At 33.3% G+C, this 7978-nt stretch overlaps 1 protein-coding gene across 1 annotated transcript in view; it reads right to left on the bottom strand.

The window, feature by feature from the left end:
- The window catches only part of LOC135211216 (hemicentin-2-like), a 222157-nt gene that overhangs the window by 111291 nt on the left and 102888 nt on the right, over nt 1-7978 (bottom strand). The window lies entirely within an intron of this gene.

A 7978-nucleotide genomic window follows, 5' to 3' on the forward strand; every position in this document is an offset into this window, starting at 1 on the left:
AAAATTACGCAAAGGGGAGAGGGTACATTGGGTGTATTCCCTTTAAGGCCTAGAATGGAAGTTTAGTGAGAGATTTCAGCTTTCATATTCTTGTTTTTTTATGTCAGTATTGCTCTGCAATGGGGTGCATTTTTATAGTAATGTACCTACACAAGTACACGCACATGCTTTCACATACGGGAACATACACAGAATAGGCTGAATTTTAGAAAATGTAGTACTCTTGAGCATTTTTGTGAAAAGTTGGAAACGGTTGTTTTTCTCAGTTTGAATATATCAAATATAGACTACAAGTTCCCAATCCATACCTGGGAGTTTACGAACTTACAAATAAATGAATAAAAAATAAATGAATAAATAAACCAACCAATGAAGTTGATTTTAAATGGGAGTGCCTGCTATGACTGCTTTGTATACAGTGGTTTATTATTTTTCTTCAAGGTCCTGATTAATTTCATTCAGTTGTATTTTAACACGTGAAGGGTTTTGTAACAGACGAATAAAGATTGTAAATTAAATTATCCAGTAACTTATATTATCATTGGTTAACAGTATGCGACATAGTTTAAAAACCATTCATTATGTGAGATCCCTGAAGAACTCATAGAATGACATACCAAAAAATGTTTGATGGTTAAAAAACCAAAGATTGGGTGAATGAGATTTAATGGAATTTGGTGAAAATATCCAATGGGATTTACATACCCTTTTGGTAGATATCGATTACAGCTTTGGCACAAATTCTATATCGAAAAATCTTCAAAAAGTTCATAGATAACCATCAGACCTTAATCGTCCGTCCAGTATTGCCATAGTAATTTCAAAATCCGTTCCCTAGCGTTCATGAAATGTTTTTAAGAAACAAACGGACAGGGGAAACGGACAGCCAACTTAGTCCTCTTTGGTTGCAAAATTGTCAGAAATAGAAAGCCAAAAAGCTTGGCACTTTATAAGGAGCATTTCATCGCATCATTGACTTATCTGGGTTAGCTTTTCAGCACAAATACTAAGCTGGTGCTCTGAAAAACTACCAGCACGTATTAATGATCGAGGTGTTAAATGTTAAAGGCAATACCGGAATTCCTACCTGAAATGAAAATGACGGAGAATGGTCAGGCATGAAATCGTTCAAAAGAAGTGTAAGTTACATTTACAAACATAAGGAGAAAAGTAAATATCATTGAGAAGAATAACTTCCTACGATGTTGTTGACACCCAGATAAAGTGTGTTCCAACTGAAGAGAAAACTAAAAGACAAACCCTGGAATTCAGACTTTTGGAACTTTTTTTTTTTTTTCTTATATCGAGCAGACTTGTTCAAGCGTACAGTGAAATCATAAAGTTATTGACTTCAAAACAGAGAGTGTTATGAGTGCAGGTATGGTTTTTGTGTTTGTTTCATATGAACCCTTGTATATCTGTATATCAGTGTATCTTATTAGATGGTAGCTTTAATTTGCCTAAAGTCTTGAAGATCAAATCAGAGAACGCCTTTATTTTTTGTCTCTATCAGTTATCGATTTTATTGCTATTATCATAAACTCGAAGAAAAAACATACTATTTTTTGTATATACCAGATTTTTTTTTTTTTGAAAAAGCAGTTATTTGAAAAAATATTACTGAACTACCCATTCAGAGTTATTCTGATAGAATTTCACTGATGTATGCAAACAGTTTTGACAAGTTGAGTAAAGACAATCCGATCGACCGTCTGTTATCAAAGGCCCCTTTGAGCAACAATAATTTCTTAATGTTATAAAAATGGTCCCTTCTTTAGTGTATAAAAGGAACACTGAAACTCACAATACATGGATAAAATGCCGTACTTATCGTATATAACGTAAATCAACTATTATGTCAGTTTTTGTTCATTAATCTTCAATTATCGTTTTGATAATTGAAATAACTTTAAATTTTTTTTTCCCACATTCCTACGAAATCTCTCTCTCTCTCTCTCTCTCTCTCTCTCTCTCTCTCTCTCTCTCTCTCTCTCTCTCTCTCTCTCTCTCTCATGAAAGTTTGCATATTTACATCGAGGACGACGCAAGCAATTTGGTAACTCTTTAACTTTTTCAATTAAATCTTTACCACCCCCCTTAAAAAAAACAAGTTTTTTATGGTTTAAAAGTCGAGCCGAATTATTTGGAAAATAGAAATTATCGGTTTCTAATATTCCATTCAAATGTATTAGACGATTTACAAGCTCTTTTACATTTTATTTTCATCCTTTATGAGGCGACCTTAATTACTGGACTGCTAAAAGAAAAAAAAAGGAAAATTGATTATTGCCGAAAACGGAATCGAAGTCGTCAATATCTGACCTGAATTTCGCCTGCAGTGTTCTTTTATGGAGAGGTTGCAATGAAGCGGGCATTAAGGGCATAAACGTCATTCCTCGTGAAGGTTTAAAGACTGTTATTGAATATAATACCTTAAAAGTCTGGGAAATGACCATTGTCTTTCAAAAAGTGCTTAATCCATTTGCTGTCTTTATCTTTTTGAGCGAGGAATGTGGAATTTTTTTTTTACTTACTATTTTGCTATTCAAATTTAACGAAAGAAAATAACTAGCTTAAAAATGTCACTAAACTTATAATTTTAAATTTTTAAACATTCGGTTGTAAAGAAAGATTCATGTTTATAATAGATATAATTAAAAAGTTTTATGGGCATTTAGCTACAAAAAAATGAACGTATAATGAAGTAATAAAAAATCTCCAATGTTATACAATAAGTTTAAGGTCTGCAAACGCTTATTACAGGGTCATTAACAAATTATGTATTTCAGTATGTTCCAATGGAGTCTTTTTACCGGAGGAACTAAAGTCATTACACATCATACATGATAACTGTAATTGCTGTTCTTATTGGAGCAGTATGAAACCGTGAATTTTAATTACATTTTGAATCCACATGATTGGCAGTACATATGTAATTTTTGCTGAATTATGACGTACGCTTTTCAAAACAGAAAATGGAAAAATTAATATCATCACTGGAAGGGTTCACGGTGAGTTCATGTTTAAGCGAATTCAGAATGAGAGACTATGCTGCGATGATAATAATAATAATAATAATAATAATAAAATAATAATAATAATAATAATAATAATAATAATAATAATAATAATAATAATAATAATAATAATATCTTTCATTTCAGCTTAGGGCCATAAACATAGAATATACAAAGTACAGACAGTACAATTCACGAGATAGAATGATAATCGGCAATATCCACACAGTTGCTGAAGTAGCAGTAATAGTGGTAATGACATTACTAATATGGAGAATAATGTTGAAAATATAAAAGATTGAAAAGAATTATAACAATTAAAATAAATATAAATTGTGAAATAATAATGAGGTATTTTTAATGTGGCCAGAGATAATTCCAGATTTATCGAGTGGATAAAATCTTACAGTACTGAAGAGTTTTAATTTATGGCTCGAAAAGCAGCGTATTTGAGATAAGAGAAGTAATCAAGATACTCAAGAGACTTCATCAAAGATCTGTCAGTTACTTGTTATATGGATTGTTGAATAATTAATTATCAGTTCACTGAACATTTTTCATTGTTATAATACATAATTTACAGTTTGATTCTGACATCCTGTAAAATTAAAATGAAGGGATATGCGAATTCTGTCATCAGAATTTTACAAAAGCAATGCAGCTGATTCCGGAGATATTTAGTTTCATTTATGAATAGGCGAATTCAATCATTTTTGAAATCACTCTTCCTCCATTAATAAATTGCTTCCTTTGTAATTTATGATCGGTTCCGTTGCTGGTCATTTCAGTTTTGTGGTATGATTCAGAGAATGAAATTCTATTCTTATATTCCCTTGTAATCACTTGGATCTTTGATTTCCGCCATTTCTGATGCACATTTGTTGTGTGATTTGAATGTAATTAAAGAATCGGTCAAGTTCAGCAGAAATACAGGAAAATAGAATAATGTTAAAAGAAAACTAATACTATGAAGCTCTAAAGTGGGAGTGAGGAGAAGCAATAATAGATAGCTTTCATAATCTGGTTATTGAAGGTACTGAACGTCAGGTTAAAAGACGATGGAAAATCTATAGTTCATATCTGGAGTCGCTGATACTCAGCTGACTTGCAAATCACATTTGAGTTTCTATGACGAATGATAATTTTTATGTTCTTTGAAAACAGCTAGTAAAAAAAGGAAAAGAAAGAGGTAATCTAATCTACTTTGATTAAAAATTGAGTTCAGCCTGTGCACCATGAAAGGTGTTTCAATGCGCATATAGAATGCCGATTATTTTTAATTAACCTCAATAATTGTCTTGAGAAGGAATTTTCTTGCCATGTCTTTACGGTGCTATTATACTGAAACCTCAGAACGACAGACTAATATATTACATCTCAAAGCAAAATGTCCAGGTCCTGTAACATTAGAACCACACATATGTATATATATATATCTATATAATATAAATACGATGGAGAAAGCCAGCGTAGCATCATACATTTATTTTCCAAATTTTCGAGACTTTGGGTCTCATCATCAGGGCTGTAAAATATACAAAATATACAAATTAAAAAAGACTCAGTATTAATATTAATAAAAATGGAACAACATAAAAGTTAAATATAATAATTTAAAAAATGAACTAAAAATATAATATATATATATATATATACATATATATAGATATATATCATATATACATACATGTATACAAACACACACACACATATGTATATATACACATATAAATGTATGTATGTTTATAATGCATCGAGCACCAAAGGGGGTTGTGGGAAGGGGATGGTAAGGGGATGAAAGATAAAGAAAACCAAAAATGGCAGCTATTAATGTCTAATCCATAGTTTTCAAGTTCGCAGAGATGAATAGTGACATTCCTGATGCCCTTCAAGTCCAAGTTCAGCTCCAATAGGTAGGTGGTATGGGAAGGGGGTGGCATGTAAAAATAAAAAATGACAGATAATAGTGTTTAATCCATAGTATTTGAGGTTGGTGAGATGAATAGTCACACTCCCAATACCTTATATTAAGTCCAAGTTCACCACCGATATTACATAGGTTTTGAGGGTGCTGAGAAAAATAGTGGGGAAGGGGTGATATGTAAAAATAGCCAAAATTGACATATATTATTGTCTAATCGAAGTTTTTTGAGGTTGCTGAAATGAAAAGTGACGCTCCCGATGCCCTTTAAGTCGAAATTCAGCTCCGATAGGGGAGTGAGAGAAGCGGGTGGGAAGGAGGTGAAATATGAAAATAACCGGAACCGACATAGTTTTCAAGGTCACTGAAATAATTTTGACACTCCCAAGGCCTTCAAGTCCAAGTTCAGCCCCCGATAGGGAGGGGATGGGAAAGGAGTGACATGTAAAAATAACAGAAAATAACAGATTACTATCTACTCCATAGTTTTTGAGGTCACTGAGAAGAATAGTGACTCTCCCAATGCCCTTCAAGTCCAAGTTTAGCCCCTATAGGAAGGGAGTGAGAAGGGGTGGAAAGTGGGTGACGTAAAAATTACCGAAAATGGCTGATATTAGTTTGTAAGATAGTTTTTGAGGTCACTGAGAAGAATAGTGACTCCCAATGCCCTTCAAGTCCAAGTTTAGCCCAGATAGGAAGGAGGGATGGAAAGTGGGGACATAAAAATAACAGGAAACAACAAATATTAGTGTCTAATCCTCAGTTTTCTAGGTTGCTGAGATGAATAGTGACACTCCCGATGCCCTTTATGTCCAAGTTCATGCCCAGTAGGAAGGGTTTGGAAGGGAGTGACATTTAAAAATAACCGAAACCGAAAGATGTAGGTATCTAAGCCATAATATTTTAGATTGCTGAGTGGAATAGTGATGCTCCCAACGCCCTATAAGTCCAAGTCTAGCCCTGATACGGAAGGGGTGGTGTAAAAATAATTGAATACAGGAGATAATAGTGTCTAATCCATAATGTTTGAGGTCACTGAAATGAATAGTGACACTCCTGATGCCCTTTAAGTCCAATTTCAGCCCTATTGATAGAGAGTGGGAGAGAAACAGGTGGGAAGGGGGTGATGAGTAAAAGTAACTGAAAACGACAGTTGTTAGTGTCTAATCCATAGTTTTCAAGGTTGTTGAAAAGAATAATGACACTCCCAATGCTATTTAAGTTTAAGTTTAACTCCAAAGGGGTGGGCCTGAAGGGGCTGGCGTGTAATTTTAACAATAAACGACAGATATTAGTGTCTAATCCATATTTTCAAGGCTGCTGAGATGAATAGTGACACTCTCAATGGCCTTCAAGTCCAAGTTCAGCTCCGATAGGAAGTGGGATGAGAAGAAGTGGGAGAGGGAGGATATGTAGAAATAACCAAAAAATACAGAAATTGGTGTCAAATCTATAGTTTTTAAGGTCGCTGAGATGAGTATTGACACTCCTGAAGCCCTTTAAGTCCAAGTTCATCCCCGGTGGAAAGGGATGGCGAGAAGGGGTGAAAAATAAAATGTAAAAAATTACAGATATTTGAGTGTAATCCATAGTTTTCTTGGTTACTGGGATGAACAGGTACACTCCCAATGCCTTTTAAGTTCAGCCCCAATAGGAATGGGGGTGAGAAGTGGTGAAATATAAAATGTCAAAAATGATAAGCAGTGTAACTGAAGCAACCATCTTAACAGGATTTAGGGAAAGAGAGAGAGTTTATCAGTTGTTGTTCAGTTTTCTTGGGAACTGCCGGGTTGGTCAGCTAGAATATATAAGTCGATATCTATATTACTAATTATATTATATTTATATTATAAATATATATTATTATATATATATATTATATTATTATATTTTTTTTTTTTTTTTTTTTTTTTTTTTTTGATCAAAATATCTGAAGTTTTACCATAGTATGAAATCAAGTCTTTGTACATTACTTTACCGTCACTGGTGATCAACCATTACTGGGTGAATATAATTGCTTTCTTGACAGAGGTTTACATATATGGAAACAAATTATCCAGTAGAAGGTTAATTCGGTGATTGTATAAAGAAAAACATACAGTGATATTATTAAAAAGTAGAATAAAAAAAAATATCATCTCCGTAGCGCATAATTTGTCTTTGCCTTTGCATCTATTGTCTTCACGTATCTAAATATTTTCCCTTCTACCTACTGCGTGTCCGCATCCGTGTATTTGCTTACGCCCTACATGATATACAATCGTCATAATTACTTTTCGTATCATGCACTGCAACCGCACCAGATTTTCTTTGTACTTCACCTGATTTTGTCCCTTGAATAATGATTCGAAAATGCTGCGTAGAAAATTTGCATAAACCTACATCATCCCTTAAATTAGCATTGAACGAAACAGATAAATAAAACGAAAGCTAAAGATAAAATGGAATGTCAGTTTAGGGGAGAAGATACATTGCATGAAGACCCTCTTCCCACGAAATGTTTTGTGAAATTGATTCTAAAGTCATTAACTTAGGGGATTCCCAGTAGATTGCTCGTTGGCGTTCTTTTTCTCCTCCTTTTTTCCACGAACTATGTCCGTAAAATTCGATGCGGAATCAGCTGCCCCAATGAAAGGTTATTCTCGTCCGTTTTCAATAAAATGGGTTTACCATTTTTCTTTCTGGACATGAGAGAAATCGAATTATTATTTAATCTTATAAGAATGTTACTATATTGATCATATTTCATGAACAAAGTGAGTCTTTCTCAGAGATTCATGCATATTATGAAGTCTTGGTACATTTTAAGTAGGCTGTAAAATATGATATGTTTATAATTTTTTTGTTTTTATTTACTTGCGTTTCTTAAAACTGAATAAGAGTAATTTGGTACTTTACGAAAATAACATCAGACTGCAGAAACCTTTTAAAGATTTCGTCAAATTTTCATTATAATTCAAAAATTATCGATAAAACTGGTTTTCGAAACTGAAAAGGTAAGCTACAGGTAAAATTCACCACTTGGGTATATTGCAAGACA

This window comes from Macrobrachium nipponense, chromosome 4 (genome assembly GCF_015104395.2).
Source record: "Macrobrachium nipponense isolate FS-2020 chromosome 4, ASM1510439v2, whole genome shotgun sequence".
Lineage (NCBI taxonomy): Eukaryota > Metazoa > Arthropoda > Malacostraca > Decapoda > Palaemonidae > Macrobrachium > Macrobrachium nipponense.